This window comes from Rhinolophus hipposideros (genome assembly GCF_964194185.1).
Source record: "Rhinolophus hipposideros genome assembly, chromosome: 7".
Lineage (NCBI taxonomy): Eukaryota > Metazoa > Chordata > Mammalia > Chiroptera > Rhinolophidae > Rhinolophus > Rhinolophus hipposideros.
The window spans coordinates 1,814,044-1,833,844 of NC_138053.1; the positions used below are offsets into that span (position 1 = coordinate 1,814,044).

The 19,801-nt window shown below is 44.3% G+C and overlaps 1 protein-coding gene across 2 annotated transcripts in view; it reads left to right on the plus strand.

The window, feature by feature from the left end:
* CALN1 (calneuron 1) overlaps positions 1-19,801 on the plus strand; it is a 583,103-nt gene that overhangs the window by 100,851 nt on the left and 462,451 nt on the right. Inside the window, exon 1 of one of the 2 annotated variants that reach the window (XM_081053081.1) lies at positions 15,682-15,915. The exons of the other annotated variant lie outside the window; for it this stretch is intronic. The gene's annotated coding sequence lies outside the window, so the exon portion shown is untranslated. Of the gene's footprint in view, positions 1-15,681; positions 15,916-19,801 lie in introns of those variants that run through there. 2 annotated transcript variants of the gene reach the window in all.

Here is a 19,801-nt window from a genome sequence, read left to right on the forward strand (position 1 = left end):
CTGTAATTGATTCTGTGAAGGGGAACATTTAACAGGAGAATATGAGCTGGTCAGGACAGTCAGCACCCCTAAGGCAGTGATGACCTGGCTGAGATCCAGAGGATAAGTGCCATTACTTCTGTGAGGACAGGCTGCAGAGCGAGTCTTGAGGACAATGGAACACCAGGGAACATCCTGGAGATGGGTGGGGGATGGGTACACAGGTAGACCTAAATGGCAGTCACCAATGTGGAAAGGCAGAAGGAATACACAATGAAAGGTAGTGTCAAATGAGTTCAGACAGGTCATGTCATCAGGCCCTGAGGGTCATTGTCCATGGAAGAATCTGGATCTTCCAGAGAGCAAACGGAAGGTCAAAGAAGTGTGTTTTATAGACAGAGTGGTGCCCAGCCCAGATGATCCTCTGAGAAAATCACTTTGCCAGAATTGGGTGACAGGAGAGACCCATCAGTCAACTCCCAATGAAGATGGTGGAGAAAGGATGGCAACCTCAATAGGCTGCTCTATTGGCTATGAGAGAGGTGATAAACTGAGAAATGTGGAGATAGGAAACAAATGTGACTCTGGGTGATAGAAATATACATCTTTATTGGGTCACATAGGTGTATCTTTCTCAAAATCACCAAATTGATACACATAAGATCAAGGCACCTCACGACATATATATTTTACCTAAAAACAGTGTTCCGTCAAGTGAGAAAGAAAGATGTAAAACAATCCATACTTGTATAAAGAAGCAGCATGTATCCGAGGACATGGAAAATACTAATAGTTCTTGCCTGATGAGAGGAGAGCAGAGTTTCTGGAAGACAAAGGTGGGAGGGAGATGTTTTACTGAATATTGTTTTTTACTTTGGAATTTTGAACTATGTGAGGGGACTTGGAGATGCATTGGGAATGGGGCTGGGGAAGAGAATGACTCCAACGTGGTCTGGCTTCCAAAATAGAGGGTTACGCTAATTGTTGAACTAAAAGCTACAAATAAAAGGTATCAGACCTAGTGTAGTCTTGCTGGGAAATGGGGGGAATGTGATCCAAAGTGCAGAAGAGGGACTGGCCTGAGGCGGGAAGAGGATAAGACACATGCCGAGGAAGGTGGCAGGTTTGCATGGTGTGGAGCAATAAACATTACTTTTATGTATATTTCTGTTGACTTTGCCACTGATGACAAATTGAGAGGAATCAATAAGTTACACGTTTCTTCTCCCCCTAGTTGAAAATTTTTTTAAATGACGCGGTCAGGCAGATGGGGATCAAAATGCTAGCTTTGTTTGCACCTGGGATTAGGTAATATACTACCTGGCCAGTCACAGGAGGTGAGAGACATGTGCAAGCTCAAAACCTAACAGAGTGTTTTGCAGGCAGGAATGGCCCACAGGAGAGCATGAGAGATTGAGCTAGTAGTCCTTTTCCTTATTCCCAATTTACCAAGAGAGAAGTGAGTGAGGAAGCAGAGTGTTACACTAATTGATATGGCTCCACGTGGAAACATGAAATCCAAGTAACAGAGATTCCCTATCACTAACTTTTCCTTCCGTATTCCTGTAAACATGTTTATTTTTCTATACACCTGCTAAAATTAGGTGTTATGAATATTTTTACATTTGAATCTATTGATTGGGCTAAAAGTGTAATCTCATAGAGATATTGTTCAACTACTGTTGCCTGGGACTCACTATTGTAGATTGTGATTCAGTTGGTTTGGCATAGTTCTCATTTGTGCATTTAAAAACACTCCAAATTCTCATTTCTCAAAATCGTGTTACATAGCTAACATTGAGAAAGCGCTGACATTTTATTGGGGGTAGGTGTTGGCAAATGCTTTTCTTTATCGTTGATTTTTATGCTTTGATTAGAAAATTGCTTTATTTCTAGTCTAATCCCCACTTTCCCAATTAAAAAAATGGGTACCATAAATTGGTGACAGGGGTCGGTCGGGTTGCAGGAGACTCCCCTTGCAGCCTCGCCTGTGGGGGAGGGGGAGCCTTGCTCTTTGTGAGGCACCCACATGCCCAGATCACTCCTCTAGCTTGGCGTGGGGGGCACAGTTAGGGGTGCTCTTTGTCCTGGTGCTGGTTCTCAAGCTCTGGAAATGTGAACAACCACAGCATCCTATCTCATTTTGGTTCAACTTGTACAGTATTTGGCAATTATTCTTCAACATTTTTAGGAAAAGGTTAAGGTTGTCTGAAGTTTCGATTTAGTTTTTGTTTTAATCATTAGTGCCTTTGTTGATTTTTGTAGATTTCAGGGAGGAGGCTTTAAAAATATCTACTTACACTGCCTTATTTCGTGGAAGTCCCTCCTTCCTTCACCAATTTAAAAAAAAAAAGCTCAGAATTATTTATGTTGAAAAGCAGTAATTTCTTGCTCCAGGCTTTCTCACATGCCATGAGGCAACTATATTTAAACAGATCTGTTTCAATATGCACAGATTAAATAATATGCTCAGAATATTTTCTTAATTTATAGATTTTATTTTTATTTTATTTTATTTTTCATTAGTTTCAGGTGTACAAGACAAGGTAATATTTAGATGTTCATCATTTATATCCCTCACACTGTGGACCCCTCGCCCCCTAACCCCCATCCACTATCCCTCCGACATCACACCGAGCCATCACATTATATATATAAAATTATAGTTGGCATTCATTATTGTTGAGCTTCATGTGTACAGTACATTGATCAAGCATCTACATCTTCCCTGAGGTAGTCTCCCAAATGGGACACATGTCCATCAGATACCCTATACAATCTTTACAACATTATTGATTACGTTCCCCAGATTATTTTTCAAAAACCCTCAGGCCATTTTGTGGTTACCGACTGTTTTCTAATCCCCTCACCTTTCCCCTTATCCCCACCCCCTCGCCCATCTAACAACTCTCAGTTTTTCCTCTTTGTCCCCAAAACTGTTTCTGATTAGTTCATTCACTTATTCTTTTCTTTAGATTCCGCATATAAGTGAGATCATCTGGTACTTGTCTTTCTCTTTCTGACTTATTTCACTTAACATAATTGTTCTCTAGATCCATCCATGTTGTTGCAAATGGTAAGATTTCTTTCTTCTTTATGACTACGTAATACTCCATTGTATAAATGTACCACTGTTTCTTAATCCAGTCATCTACCGATGGGCATTTCGGTTGTTTCCATGTCTTGGCTATTGTGTATAGGGCTGCAATAAACATAGGAGTGCATACAGATATTTGAATTGGAGTTTTGGATTTCTCCGGGTAGATGCCTAGGAGTGGAATTACTGGATCATAGGGTAGTTCCATTTTCAGATTTTTGAGATACCTCCATACTGTTTTCCATAGAGGCTGCACTAATCTGCAATTCCACCAACGGTGCACAAACGTTTCCTTTTCTCCACATCCGCGCCAGCACTTGTTGTTTGTTGATTTATTGATGATAGCCATTTTGATTGGGGTGAAGTGGTATCTCACTGTGGTTTTTATTTGCATTTCTCTGATGGTTAGTGAGGTTGAGCATTTCTTCATATGTCTGTCTTTTGTATGTCCTTTTTAGAAAAATGTCTCTTCATGTCCTCTGCCCATTTTTTAATTGGGTTGTTTGTTTTTTTGGAGTTGAATTGAGTGAGTTATTTTTATAGATTTGTGATATTAACCCCTTATCAGATATATCATTGGCAAATATCTTTTCCCATTCAGTTGGATCCCTTTATTGTTTTATTGATGGTTTCCTTTGCTGTGAAAAAACTTTTTAGTTTGATGTAATCCCACGTGTTTATTCCTTCTCTTACTTCCCTTGCACGAGGGGATGTATCAGTAAAAATCTTACTTCGGGTAATGTCTGTGAAGTTTCTTCCTATATTTTCTTCTAGGTATTTTATGGTTTCAGATCTTACATTTAAGTCTTTAAGCCATTTTGAATTTATTTTTGTATATGGTGTAAGGAGGTGGTCCAGCTTCATTTTCTTGCATGTGTCTGTCCAGGTTTCCCAGCACCATTTATTGAATAGAATGTCTTTACCCCATCGTACATTCTTGCTTCCATTGTCGTAGATTAAATGGCCATATAGGCATGGATTTACGTTTGGACTCTCTATTCTGTTCCATTGATCTATGTGTCTGTTTTTATGCCAGTACCATGCTGTTTTGATTACTGTAACCTTGTAGTATAATTTGATGTCAGGTATTGTTATATCTCCCACTTTGTTCTTATTTTTCAAGATAGCTGAAGCTATCCGGGATCTTTTATGGTCCCATGTAAATTTTAGGATTATATGTTCTATTTCGGTGAAAAACGTTGTTGGTAGTTTGATAGGAATTGCGTTGAATATGTATATTGCCTTAGGCAGTATGGACATTTTAACTACATTAATTCTTCCTATATATGAACATGGTGTGTGTTTCCATCTATTTGTATCTTCTTTCATTTCTTTCTTCAGTGTCTTATAATTTTCTGAATACAGATCTTTTATGTCTTTGGTTAAATTTATTCCCATGTATTTTACAGTTTTTGGAGCAATTTGTAAATGGGATTGCTTTTTTAATTTCTCCTTTCTGATGTTTTATGATTGGTATATACAAAAGCAACTGATTTCTGAATATTAATTTTGTATCCTGCGTCTTTACTAAATTCATCTATCAGCTCTAATAGTTTCTTGGTGGTGTCTTTAGGGTTCTCTATATATAGTATCATATCATCTGCATATAATGACAATTTTACTTCATCCTTACCAATGTGGATGCCTTTTATTTCTTTATCTTGTCTGATTGCTGTGGCTAGAACTTCCAGCACTATGTTGAATAAAAGTGGAGAAAGTGGGCAACCTTGCCTTGTTCCTGATCTTAAGGGGAATGGTTTTAGCTTTTCCCCATTGAGTATGATGTTAGCTGTGGGTTTATCATATATGACCTTTATTATGTTGAGATATGATCCCATTATTCCCACTTTCTTAAGGGTTTTTATCATAAATGGCTGCTGGATTTTATCAAATGCTTTTTCTGCATCTATTGATATGATCATGTGATTTTTATTTTTCATTTTGTTAATGTGGTGTATCCCATTAATTGATTTGCAGATGTTGAACCACCCTTGCATACCAGGGATGAATCCCACTTGATCATGGTGTATGATCTTTTTAATGTATTGCTGAATTATGTTCGCTAATATTTTGTTGAGGATTTTTGCATCTATGTTCATTATGATATTGGCCTGTAGTTTTCTTTTTCTGTGGTGTCTTTGTCGATTTTTGGATTAGGGTGATAGTGGCTTCGTAAAAAGTTTTTGGGTGTCTTCCCGCCTTCTGGATTTTTTGGAAGAGCTTGAGGAGAATAGATGATAATTCTTTTTTGAACGTTTTGAAAAATTCACCTGTAAAGCCATCTGGTCCAGGGCTTTTGTTTGTTGGGAGATTGTTGATTACTGATTCAATTTCCCTGGTGGTAATCAGTCTATTCAGGTTTTCTGTTTCTTCTTGAGTTAGCCTTGGAAGGTTGTACGCCTCTAGAAAATTGTCCATTTCTTCCAGATTGTCAAATTTGTTGGCATATAATTGCTCATAGTAATTTCTTAAATTTTTTTGTATTTCTGTGGTGTCTGTTGTCACTTCTCTTTCATTTCTGATTTTATTAATTTGCGTCCTCTCTCTCTTTTTTTAATGAGTCTGGCTAAAGGTTTGTCGATTTTGTTTATCTTCTCTAAGAACCAACTTTTGGATTCATTGATCTTTTGTATTGTTTTTCTGGTTTCTATTTCATTTATTTCCACTCTGATCTTTATTATCTCCTTCCTTGTGCTTCCTTTGGGCTTATTTCACTCTTTTTCCCCCAGATCTCTTAAGAGTGAAGATAAACTGTTTATTAGTGATGTTTCTTGTTTCTTTAGGTAGGCCTGCAATGCTATGAATTTCCCTCTTAGGACTGTTTTTGCAGCATCCCATAGATTTTGGGTCATCGTGTTTTCATTTTCATTTGTCTCGAGATGTCTTTCGATTTCTTCCTTGATCTCCTGCTTGACCCATTCATTATTTAGTAACATGTTATGCAGCCTCCATGAATTGGTTGTCTTCCAGTTTTTTTCCTGTAGTTCATTTCTAATTTTGTAGCACTGTGGTCAGTGAAGACAATTTTGTAGCACTGTGGTCAGAGAAGTCAATTTTCTTAAACTTATCAAGACTTGTTTTGTGGCTTAACATATGGTCTATCTTGGAAAATGTTCCATGTGTGCTTGAGAAGAACGTGTATACTGCAGCTTTAGGGTGCAATGCTCTGAAAATATCGATTAAATCCAAGTGGTCCAATGTGTCATTTAAGGCTGTTGTTTTCATATTGATTTTCTGTCTGGAAGAGCTTTCCCTTGTTGTCAGAGGTGTGTTGAAGTCCCCTACTATGATAGTGTTACTGTTGATCTCTGCCTTCATGTCAGTCAGTATCTGTTTTATATATTTAGGTGCTCCTATGTTGGCTGCATAGATGTTTACTAGTGTTATGTCCTCTTATCGGATTGATCCTTTATTATTATATAGTGCCCATCTTTGTCTTTTAATATGTTCTTCATTTTAAAGTCTATTTTGTCAGATATAAGTATTGCAACTCCAACTTTTTTCTCATTTCCATTTGCATGAAATATCTTACTCCAACCCTTCAGCTTCAGCCTGTGTGTGTCTTTTGATCTGAAATGAGTCTCTTGTATACAGCATATACAAGGTTCTTGCTTCCTTATCCACTCAGCCACCCTATGTCTCTTGATTGGAGCATTTAATCTGTTTACATTTAAAGTGATTATTGATAGGTACATAGTTATTGCCATTTTAAAATTTGTAGTTAGATTGTTTTCATCTTTCTTCTATTTCCAGAAGTCCTTTCAGTATTTTTTGCAATGCTGGTTTGGTGGTAATAAATTCCTTTAGCTTATTTTTTTTCTGGGAATCTCTTTATCTCTCCATCAACTTTAAATGATAGCCTTGCTGGAGAAAGCAATCTAGGTTTTAGGCCTTTGTTTTCCATCACTTTGAGTATCTCCTGCCACTCCCTCCTGGACTTCAATGTTTCTGTAGAAAAGTCATTTGATAGTCTTATGGGAGTTCCCTTGTATGTAACCCTCTGCCTTTCTCTTGCTGCTTTTAGGATTCTCTCTTTATCTTTAACCTTTGCCATTTACTATAATGTGTCTTGGTGTGGACCTGTTTGGGTTTATCCTGGTTGGAACTCTCTGCACTTCCTGGGCTTGTATGTCGGTTTCCTTCATCAGGTTAGGGAAGTTCTCAGACATTATTTCTTCAAACATGTTCTCAATCCCTTTCTTCCTCTCTTCACCTTCTGGTATTCCTGTGATGCACATGTTGTTGCACTTGATGTTATCCCAGAAGTGTCTTAAACCATCTTCATTGTTTTTTGTTTTTTTTCTTTCTGTTGTTCTGTTTGGGTGATCTCTGCTAACTTGTCTTCTAAGTCATTGATTCTATCCTCTGCTTCATCTAACCTGCTGGTAATTCCTTCAAGTGAGTTCTTTATTTCAGTAATTGTGGTCTTCAGTTCTAACTGATTGTTTGTTATGATTTCTACATTTTTCTTTATGTCGTCTCTAAGCTCCTTAAACATTCTTATCACCAGTGTTCTGAACTCTTTCTCTGATAGTTTGGTTACCTCTGTTTCATTTGGTTCCATATCTGGAGGTTTCTTCTGTTCTTTTATTTGTGACATATTTCTTTGTTTCCCCATTCTGGCTGACTCTCTGTGTTTGCTTCGATGTGTTAGGTAAATCCCCTAGAGTTCTTAGTTCTTGCTTGGTTATCTTTTGCAGTATGTGTCCTTTATATTTGACTTGTGCTACTTCATTCTTCTCCTCTGCGTGTGCTCCAAAGGTGACTCTTGTGTATATTGTTCTGTTAAAGAAGATCTTTCATTGCTTTTCGCTTGTGAGTAGGTGGGGTTAACTCCTAGGCTGAATAGTTTTGAGACTTGGCTCTGCCCCCCGCAGGGTGTTCTGCTGCATGAGGGTTGACCACTTAAATGTGGTTTGGCCTCTATGTGCCTGTAGGTAATTCCCTCTGTTTGTGTGACTTGTAGTTCAAACCCGGTAGTACTCTGGTTTTGTCTGAAGTTGGCCTTCAGGTATGATGAATCTTGTGCCTCTTAAGCTGGGCCCTAGTAGCGCAATTTCAGAACAAAGCAAATCACCAAGAACAACAATATCAACAACAACAAAGAAAAAAATCAAATACATTCCACGTAAAAACAACTGACAACCCCCACTCAACACAGGCAAAGATATGAAAGATATAAAGACAAAACAAAAGAAAACAAAAAGAAGCGCCAGTCCTGGCTTAAGCCCACCAAGTAATCTCCAGGTTGTCCTGTGCTGTACCAAAGAGTCCTCTGCGGATTGTGTAGGCAGAGCCAGTCACCTGGTGCCCAGAGTGACGCTGGGACTGCAGATTTAGATGCGTGGGGCTGAGGGGTCTGGATGGTAGTTTTTACAAAGTCAGTGCAGTTTCTGCCCTTGCCTGCACATATGCGCACTGAGAGTAGCACCACCAGCCCTGTGTCCAGTTCTCCTGAGTCTTAGGGCACTTCCGTGTGTGTGTGTGTGTGTGTGTGTGTGTGTGTGGCAGGCGGGAGATTTCTGAGCTGCTGAAAGCCCAGAGCTGCCTCTGTCACTTACTGCTGATCCCTGGGAGTGCCTCAGCATTTGTAATTGCCCTGCCCTAGGTCGGGCAGAAAGGGTGAGGGCCTGGGATGGATGGGTCCTCTCTTTTCCATCCTAGCCATTTCACACTCTTCCTGCAGGCTAGAAAAGGTGGTGGCTGGGCATGGAGGAGTCTCTTCTCTCCTAGCCCAGCAAAAATCACTCTCTTCTCAGCCTCTTCCCTGGGTCAGAGCTGCCTGCCAGTCTTCCCAGAGCCTGAGCACTCTGTAATCTGACACTACTCCTCAGTTCAGGGGCCAGCTTAAGTCTCTGGAAGGGCCGGGGTAGGATTGGAAGAGCAGGGGGAGGGGCACAGGTATGGAATTTGTGCTCTTTGTCCGGCCTAGGGCCCAACTGGAAGTCTCAGTTGAGGTTATTGCCTGAAATGCTGGATATTCTGCCCCCTCGGCGAGAGAGATCAGCTGTGGGACTTCAGGGAAAGAGCCCACCTCCTGGCTTTTGTGTTCTCTTTTCCTTCTTGGGATCCCCTGCTTCTCTGCAGCTGCGGATGCCGGCCACGTTTCCACTGCCACAGATGCGACCGCGTCTCCACTCCGCTCCCTTCCCTCTTCCCCTGCTCGCCCAATTTGGCCACCTTAAAGTAATCCTTTCATGAGTCTCCTAGCTGTTTTGCGAGATGAGCAGAGAGTCCTTTGATGGATTATAGATGTCCCATTTGTGATAAGATCCGGAGTAGAACTCAAAAAGTGCACCATGCTGCCACCATTTCTATGGCGTCACCTTGATTCCATTTTTTTATTGGCTAAGACAAGTCTTTGAGTATTTTTTCCAGAAAAAGTTAAAAAGCCATTTATTTTCTCGCCCTTTTCTTTGAAGATATTTTTCTATTACTTTCATACGTGATAGCAACCTAACTGAATGTGTAAGTACTGGAGGAGATCATTTTACAATCCAAGTTTTTTGGTTCATTTTTCTTCTGTGATCTAGTGTTACATACAACTCCTGAAGTCAAACTTGATTTTATTCCTTTGTTGATAACTTGTTCTTTCTTTGTTGATAACTTGAATTTTTCTTAATCCTGGACATTAAAAGAATTATCATTATATATGCGAATATAATCTCTTTTTATTAATAATCCTGTGACAAAGTGAACCGTTAGGGTTGTTGGGTTTTTTTGGCAATGTGTTATTTTTCTTTTAGGTATGCACTATATATTTATTGCTTTGAAATAAAATAAATACAGGGCATTTTTTTCTCATGTTTTAAAATATTAAACCAATATTAAAATATTTCTCGTAGAACGTTCATATAAAGTGTATCTAAAAAGTAGATGTCCACCTAATACTGATTTTCCATAGTTAGTTAGGTAACAGGTAGCATTCTGATTATATTCTCTGCAGATAGATAATTTATGTATTGATGCTACATACAAGCTTTCTTTTTTAAAAATGGTATCATGCACATTATTTTACAATTTGATTTTTACACTTTACAGCATAGTTAGAACATCTTTCCAAGTTAACACATTTTTCTGGTTGCCTATTGCTGCATAACAAATCATCCCAAAATTAAGTGGCTTAAAGTAACAATTTATTACTACTTCTTTTAGTCTGTGACTCAGGAATTCAAACAGGGCACAGTGGAAGTGCTACAATATATGAAACTTCAGCTGGAATGACTCTTACAGCAGGTGCTAGAATAGCTGGGGACTGGTCAGACCTTCCTCTCTCTCTCCCTCCTCCTCCCTTTCTCTCTCTCTTTCTCCCCTACCCCCATCTCCTTTCCCTTCACACAGCCTCTGCATACGGGTAGCTTGGGTCTGCTTCACAGTATGGTGGCCTCCAGGTCATTGGACTTCTTAAATGTTGATTCAGGGCTCCAACAGTGTTCAGGGACAGGAAATGAAAGCTTCCAGTTTCTGAGGTCATAGGCCTGGAAACTGGCACAAAATAACCTTTTTATTCTATTAAAGAAGTAACAGATCCTGTCCAAGTTTAAGGTTAGAGAGATATAGATACCAACTGTTGAAGAGAGAGAATTTGGGGCCATATTTAATTCGTCATAGCCAAAAATTATTTACAGTCTTCCAATATGAAAAATAGCCAGAAAAATCCCTAAGCTTCAAAAAGTCTCATCTCCCTGTGACACCAGGCTTGGCTTGAGGTCCTGGATCTGTTCATCTAAAGCAGGTCCATGTGGATGAGCCTCCTTGGGTGAAGTTCTTCTCAATTTGAAGATCTGTGAACTAAAGAGACAAGTTATTTCCTTCCTCCTCTTCCCTAAACACCTAACATACACCAGTGAGGCAATAGACACCCCATTCAATAAGGGAGGTATTTCTCATAGCAGTCACTGGTTAATAACAATTCTGAAATCCATCTGGGGACATGTCATCAGTTCCTTAATTAGGGCCTGATCCTGCTTTTGGGGAATGATTCTCTAGCTCTTGTCTCACCTTTTGGGCTCTTGGTTCCACTCTGAGTCATTTTCCCTCTTCTGTTAGAAATGGCCTGTTTACAGCCTGTTTCTTGCCTCTTGGATTGGGGATCTGGAGGCCTCCTTTCGTTTTGTACTGTCTTTCTCCCTTCAGTCCCTAGCTAGTATACTTTCTTTAAAAACATTGAAGGCTTCTTGTGATTCAAATTGTAATGACCCATTAGACAAAAGCCATATTTAAAAATCTATAAACATGAGACTTTTTTATCTTCAGCCTCCAGTGAGGCTGTTGAGGGACCACATCTCTAAGATCCTTAGAAGCTCTTTTTATTCTTTCAGGTTCAGGTGTACACAATAATGTCATAGTTAGACATTTACCCCCCTCACAAAGTGGTAACTCCCCTCCCCCAATCTACTACCCCTCTGGCATCGTATATAGCTGTTACAATTCCATTTACTGTATTCCCTACGCTGTACTCCACAGCTTGTGACTATATACATTAAATTATAGTTGACATTCATTGTTATTCAGCTTCAGCTTCAGGTGTACAGTGCAGTGATCAGGCATCTACACCGTCCATAAAGTGGTCTCCCTAATAAGACAATTGCCCATCGGATTCCCTACAAAATCTTTACATTATTGATTATATTCCCCAAAGCGACTTTCGTATCCCCGTGGCAATCTTGTGGTTACCGATTATGCTTTCTAAACCCCTCACCTTCTCCCTCATCCCCACCCACCTCCCATCTAGCAACCCTGTGTTTTTCCTCTGTATCTCTGAGACTGTTTCTGATTAGTTTGTTCATTTAGATTCCACATATAAGTGAGATCACATGGTTTTTGTCTTTCTCCGTCTGATTTATTTCACTTAACGTAATGTTCTCTAGGTCCATCCATACCGTAGCAAATGTAAGACTTCATTCTTCTTTATGGCTATGTTTACTGCAGCACTATTCACAATAACCAAGACTCAGAAACTCTTTTAAGTATGCCCTCAATATGTGTGAGGTGTTAACAAAAGATCTTACAGCTCTATCCTTAACTTAGTCTTTATCCAGAGACTATAATTTATTGCCCTGGATTTGAAGTTTTTGCCTGGAGATACCAGAATGAGAGTTATCTTTTCCTGGTTCTTTCCATTTCCTCTTAATTCTATTCCACTCACCCCCTCGACCCCAAGCAAAACAAAACAAAAGTTTCTTCTTTAATTCACCTCTGCTTGTCTTCTATCATAGGCGTCTAGAAAAACTCAATTGGTACTTGCTGCATTCAACTTGGAAATGTCCCTAGTCAGATTCATGAGTTTATTAGGTATTCTTTCCATTTGTTGCATTATTACAGGCCACAGTTTTGCTAACTGTCCTGTGAGTACAGAACTCAAGTACTCTTTTCTCCAGCTTCCACGAACAGTTTCCTTGGTGTCCTTCAAATCTTTTCCAAGAATCTTCCTGATGTCCTTGCAGCTTTTGCTCACAGTCTTTCAAGGCATTTCTAGCTTTGGCCCATTGTCTAACCCCATAGCTAGTCTTTTAAGTTTTTGTTACAGCAGCACTGTGCTTTCAGATATCAAATTTTGTTCTCATTACCTGTTGCTGCCTAACAAACCACTCTGAAACCTCTTGCCACAAAGTTGAGAATGTGCCTTGGAATGTGCATTCTATATTCTGTATTTTGATGGAATGCATGGAAAACTTTACGTTTAGCATGCACTTGCCCAAATAATTTTTCTTTTTCTGCCTATTTCTATTCAGAATACAACAGACCCCTTCATCACTCTCTACCCTTGGCTGTTTTGGGCACTGGAAATAGATGTATTTGCTGGAGGTAAAACAGAAGAAGGAAGACTAGGAGAAGGGAAGAGATAGAGGCGAGTGTCCTTGGCCATGTCAAAAAATGATTACCAGGTGGTAAGATGGCATCATCCAGGTGTCTGATTTGTGTACCTCTGGTCTCCGAAGCTAGAGGCAGGTAGAACAAAGTTAATGCTCACTCCTCTGGAGCTGCTTCCTGGAGGGCTGAATTATTCTGAGTTAAAGAGAGTACTTAGGCTAAATCCAGCTACAAATGCACGATAAAGGGAGGTTGCTTCTACCCATTTTGTTCTATGCTGTTTTGAGCTTCTATTCTGACAATTGGTGCAAAATTTTCTTTGGCATTTTAATAGGAAGGAGCTGACACATTTTGAACCTTAATAAATATATTTTGAACAAATGAATAAAAGTTAGAGCAAGGGTATCAGGGCCTCTGAAACTGCAGCTCCCTTAACCTGTCTCAAAATTGTCATAGAGGGTGAGAACTGGGAAAACTGCATTTGACATGCTCACCAAAGTCTGTCATCTGGCTTCTATAGTTTTTGAGGTCTCCTGGGCTTAGTAGCCTTGATTTTTCCCCCCAAGGTAATGTCTTTGAGATGTGTCAATTACTTACTAATAATGACAACAGCCAACGTTTGTTGAAAGCTTATTTTATGCGTGGAACTGAGTTAGCTGAGGGAACTGCTATTCATGTTACCACATTTAATCTTTACAACCACCTTATGGAGTAAATACCAGAATCATTCTCATTTTACAGATGAGGTCAGTTGAGATTTAGAGAGAACAAACAACTCACCCAAATTCATACAGACATACCTGAGGGCAGATAACTTCTGCCAGAAGTGTCCAGCCCTGGTTAAATTGTGACCCATGCATTCTATCATGTGTATATAGACTTGCCAAGGGGCTTTGGTGACGCAGTTACCATCCAGAAAGTTTCAAACAATTGCTTAGAGAAGCAACAGATTGTTAGGTGATGCAACTTTCATCCACACTAAGAGATCAGAGGGAAAGATCATCCTGAGATCCCCCAAATCTATTTGTTCATCTCCCCACGACACTTCATGGAAAACCCTGGAAATGCCTTCAGTGCACATCTTTGAACTATGTCCATAAGACTCAGCTGCCAGGGCCTCAGGAAAGTTGTTAGACAATTTGGAGGTAGGACTGGTACAAGAAAAAATAGTACTAATACAGGGGAGCAAATGCTAAATGACAAAAGTGTGGTACCCACGATGAGTGCTACAGGGACTCAGGAACCACACCCAGCTGCAAGCCAGGAGGTGCCCATGAGGAGGGGACCTGATTAATTTGTGCCACTGGCTGGCAATGTCAGTGCCCACACTCCCTTGGCAGCTGTACCAGCTAGCAGAGAGGTGATGGCTGAGATGTTGGATGAGATGCTTGTGACAGTATTGCCTGCTTCATTCTTGATCGGTGTAAGAATTTTTATGCTATATCTTTTCTTTGATTCTGGGAATTGGAGGCATCTGAGCTCCTGAGCAGTTTTTCTGCCACTAGAGTGGGTGAGAAATGGCGGACCACGGAAAGGAGGGTGCTGTAAGGAAAGACTAGCCTGCTCCAGCCAGTTGGATTGTTCCTTCACCCTTGGCACACCCAGGGAGGAGCAGAAAGGAACTGGCAGGCCTTTGACTTTGTCTATGGGGCAGTCTGAGATCCATCTCGCTATTTTGATTTTGATTTTTACTTGACAACACAAACCTTTGTCTCACTGTGTATTCTGTCAACTTCTGGGCATACGAGAGGCAAACAAGTGGGGATCAGAAAAGGTGACTGGAGACTCTAAGCTAGTGTGCTGCCCTTTAGGCTTGGGGCAGAAGAGAAAAAGGGTCTGTCTGCGAATGGACTTGGCAGATAGTCTTCGAGATTTCTAGCTCACACCTGTGTCGAAGCACCCTCTCCCCTTCATCAAATCTATTATTTGACCTTGGAAGGAGAAGTGGGAGCAAACCACGTGTTTTCAGGACCCAGGGGAGCGGGATGAGAGGGTGGCAAGCGGTGGCCGAAGACATGCCTCGCTAGATAGCGGTAGTGGTGGCACGCCGAATTCTCCATCTCCTCCACCGGTTTTGGTCGCCCGGGCACGGACGCAGGTGTGATTGTGGCCCAGGGGTGTGGGCGCCGGGGATGAAGTAGTTAAGGTGGGGGTCGCCTGGGTGAGTTATCCAACACCGAGGAACAGCAGTTTGCCGGAGTTAACGTGGGCTGCTTCTTTTGGGAGGAGAGGAAGCAGGACAGTCGGCCAAGCTGCAGCTCGCCCCCCGCGTGGGCCTGTGTGTGCGCGCGCTAGTGTGAGTGCGCGCGCGCGAGGCGTTCCTCAGGTTGCGCTGCCTGGAAACCGAGGGAGCTATTGGCGAAGCGCCGGAGTGGGGGCGGGGGCTCCCCAGCCCTCGGAGAAGCGGGGCGCGGGCGGCCGCGGCGAGCCCTGAACCCCGGCTCCCGGCGCGGGCGAAGGCAGAGCGGGGCGGGCGCTGAGGGCGGCCTCCAGGCTCTGGGGGGCCCGCCGGGGAGGAGCTGGGGAGGAGGCCGGAGCTACATGGAGTTTTTAGGGCGCGCCACTCCGGCGGGGCCTCGGCCACTGGGCTCCGGGGCGCAGCGAGGCGGCCGCGCACATGGGCTGAGCCCGCGCGCCGGGGCTCTGCACGGCCAGCGGGAGCGAGAGGGGTAGAGGAGCGCGCCGCGCCGGGAGCGGGGCACGCGTCCCCAGACGGGCGCGGAGGACGGGGACCGGGAGGCACGCGCCCAGACCGCGCTCGGAGCCGACGAGGGGCTCGCGCCGGTGCGGCGCGCGCTTGGGGAGCGGCCCGGGGCGCCGTGGGAGCCGGCGGCGGCGAGGATGCCGGCGCGGGGACGCGGCCGCTGGCTGGGGGTGTGAGCGTGCGGCCGAGCGCTGCCCCCGGCGCCCGCAGCCGCGCCGCCCCCTCCCTGCGGGCCTCTGAGGGCGTCCCCCGCGCGCGCAGAGGAGCCTCGGAGCCCGGCCTGGGGGCTGCGGGCCGTGCGGCCGGCCCGGCCCAGCCAGAGGTGAGTGCTCCCGCCCGCTCGCTCCCACCCGCAGTCCCTCCTTCGCCTCCCGCTCGGTCCTCGGCCCTCTCCGTGGTGCCCAAAGCCCGCGGCTGTGGCGGGCCCCTGTCCCCGGAGCGGGCGGTCGGGCGGCGGACAACGCCTCCCATACCTGTTGGCCTGGGCAAAGGGCACCTCAGCTCGCCCGAGCCACCGTGCTCCCCCGTGGGGTGGCTCCTGGACGCCCTCCCGGGGGCGTGGGGCTAGGGAAGGGTCGCGGGTGTCCCACTCGCTTGTCCCGGAGCTGTGCGGGCTGCAGGCTGGAAGCCAGGAGCCCGGGCGGTGGGAAGGGAACGGAGGGCAGGGGAGCCGCCACCGCCGCCCAGGTGGGAGAGCAGCGCGGCTTCTAGGTCTTCGGGAAGCCGAGAGTCATGGCGATCGCGCGAAGCGAGAGGCAGAATTCCCTCCACCTCCAGCCCCCAGTGCGGGCGGCTTGCCTTTCTGAGCGCACGCTCCTCGCAGCCACCCGCCCGGATCCGGGGCCCTGCGGAGTGCGGGATAACTGGCGAGGTCTCCGCAGCCCAGCCCGGAACTTGACTGCAGCTCCTCTGGCCCCTGGGCCCCAAGCAGCTCCGATGGTTCGCGCCTGGGCAGTTTAGGTTGAAACGCGTGTTCCAGCCTCTCCGGACTGGCGCGACGGGGAGTGAACTTCTTTAGACTTGGCTTGAGGGCGCCGAGGCAGCAGCAGGTAGTTCTGGGGCCGGGCTGGGGGCTAGAGCGAGCGGGCAACGCCTCACACCGACAGGATGGATGGTGGTGCACAGCCTGCATGGAGGGCTCCGTTCGTGCCTTCTAGGCGTCAGCCACGTGCGTCCTCTGCCCCCACCCGCAGGAGCATTTCCCACTGCTCTTTTTTTTTTTTCCTTTGGGGAAGGGTATGTGAGGAAGGCACCTTCCTTGTCATGGGTTTGAAGCCCTTAGCCCAGGAGTACAGGTGACTGCAGTTCCTTAGGTGCCAGGACTGGAGCATCATCCCCAGGCCCTGAGCCTGTTTTTCACAGAAAAGGAGACTTTCCTGGGCTTAGGGAATAGCAGCGCGGTGCTGACTGTGTGGCTGTGTTGGGTGGTGAAGTCTGATTAATGTTAATAATAACTAATTTTAGAGTGAGTAAGAGCAGCCTCGTGAGAAAGGTGAGGTGACCTCTAGAAGAATGGTTAGATTCCATGCCCTCTATGTCCAGACACACCCAGCATGTGTGCAAATGCGAAAACTCAACTCTCAGGATTTCCATGTTCTGCTTCTTTAACTGCTGACTTTCAGTCAAAAAGACTGAAAGTGTTTTTCAATTCAGGCAGCAGAGCTTTGGAAGGGGCTTTAAAGCCATTTGGTGTGAAATTGTCTTGAGGCTAGAGCAGGACAGTTTTTCTTTCTTCTTCTTCTTCTTTTTTTTTTTTTTAAATCAAAGCCAAACTCCAGTTCTCCTTTTTGGCTTGTTGGTGTTTTTTATTTCATCTTTGTGGGATGGAAGGAAATGTTGAGACAAGAAGAAGAAAGTGTTTGTGGAGTCCCAATTTTATTTGCTACTTGTTTATTTAAGGCTTTGACTGAAGCCTAGAGGGCAACTGAGATCTTCCCTGCGCTGGCAGCTCTGGGGACACCGAGGTTAGAGTTCATTCCTGGGTGCCAGGAGCTGCACACTTTGTTAGTCCCTTAGGCAGTCAGTGGTGGCCCCATGGAGGCCCCTGGGTTGCCTTCCCCCAGTGGCCTGCTCTGCTGGAAGCCTGGCAGCGTGGCCCCCCCTTCTGAGTTCACTGCAGACCTGTGGTTTTGTATCTCTAGCTGCCTGAGAACGGCTATGTTTACTGAGAACCTGGTCCACGACACTGAAGTTGGTTATTGGATATATCCAAGTGGAGTAATGAAAACAAAACTCTGGAAATCCAATCCCTAGGATATTTTATTGGAGGAGTGCTAAATCCTCTTAGAATTGTTCACCAAGATCACCTTTGTCTGAACTCTGAACATAACCACTGCCAGTAACCAGGCCTTCAGTGAGGGTGCTTTTTTAGAAAGAACATAATTTAATTCAGCTGGTTCTGTGGAGAAAATGATGGGCAAAACTTGATGAAGACACACCACTCCTTTTCCTCTGTAAGAGGTGGTGGGAATTGGGGTGGAATGAGGGTGTGTGTGACAGCTGCTTGTGTAAGTTTGCCATTTATCTCCACTGTGGAAGCCTTCTGGTCAGTGCTTAATATTGGGCAGGGTTGGGTTCCCATCTAGAAATTTCTTTTCCATAACGAGTGGACAGTGTGCTCCTGGGTCACCACCAAGGGAGGGAGGTGTCTGTGCGCCCCTTGCTTCCTGAGCCTGCAGTCCAGGCTTTGCCCGCCAACTGCACTACTGACAGTCTATGCAGTGCTCCTTGGGCGGCAGAAGGGGGCGCTAATTCTTACATTGGGAGGAATTCTGGGGGTTCGGGTAGAACTTTGGACATTTAAGGTCTTTGAAGACCCTCTTAATTCAAATTTCTGAGCCCCTACTTGGCGTGAGACACTTTCACACGTTTGAGCTCACATAATCCTCATTTTTCATATTTGGAAACTGATGCCACTGGAAAGTAAATGACTTTCTTGGGGCTGCTTAGCTTGTGGGTAAGAGGTAGAGTTATGGTTTGATTCCAAGAGGCTAGGCTTTCTTATTCTAAGTCCAGGGCTCTTTCCACACTGCTACTTAGGATCTGAAGAGTATTTTAGTAACCTTTGACCTTCAGTGCCTCTTTTAAAGTCAGACCCATGGTGGGTGCCCTGTCTGTGTTTGTTGAGCGAATCTAGGTCAGCGTCTCATTCCTCATTCCTGACGAGGAACCTCAGGCAAAGGAGGAGCTGGGCTTTGTGCAGTGGGTCAGGAGAGGAGGCCCTGCGCCCCCGCAGATGCCCACACTCCAGCCATGTGAGGTTCTCCCAGATTGGTTTGATTATAGGCTGCAGCTTCTTTGTTTGTTGGCATGGTCCCTATCTTTGCCCACATTGGTGGGTGGCATCTTTGCCCTTCAGTTGAGGCTTAAACTAATGTCAGAGTATCCGAAATATCCTTTCATGATGGGAACCATTAAGCAGTGCAATGAGCAGTAGTCTCCGGTGCTTGTTAAAACCGTGTGTGTCCTGGCTCTCGAGCAATGCCACCATCCTCCAGGATGGCAGAGCCTAGGCTGATCTGTGGGCTACTCAGTTTGAGGGTAATTCTGAGTGTGGTTAAAAAGGAGAAAAATGAAAACGCAATTAAGGTTTTCAAAGTGAACTGTGTTTTTAATTATTTAAACAGAATCATCTAATAAATGGTTAGTTAATACATCATCTAACAAAAATGTATTCAATGCCTATTATGTGGTATGGCTATTGAGATGAATATGACATAGCGCCTGTCATCAGAGAATTCCCAGATGAGTGGTGAAGGCAGGCCATGTGTTAGGGGTACACGTTTGTGAGCAGAGACGGCATGCATCTCGCGTAGGATGTGAGTGATGTCTGAGCTGAGCTCAAAAGGTGATTACAAAGTGGTCACCCTTAAATGGGTATTCCAGTGCAGAGGAAATAGGGAGGGCATCGGGCGAGAGGTGAGAAAACATAGAAAATATGAGGAAGCAGTTGGTAGCTTGGAGTTCTGGTGCTTAAAGATTGAGGCAGGGAGTGACAAGAGAAGAGGCTGCAGTGATAGATGGGAGCCTTTGGTCAGGGCCAGGGACTCAGCATTTTGCTGTTAGGGGGCAGGCAGCATGGTCCAATTTGAGTTTTAGGTAATTCTGGTTGGGGACCTTGTGGAGAATGGATTTGAGAGTGAGAACACCAGAGGTGTTAATACCAGTGAGGTGGCTGGTGCTGAGGCTGTGATGGGGGTATGGAGCAG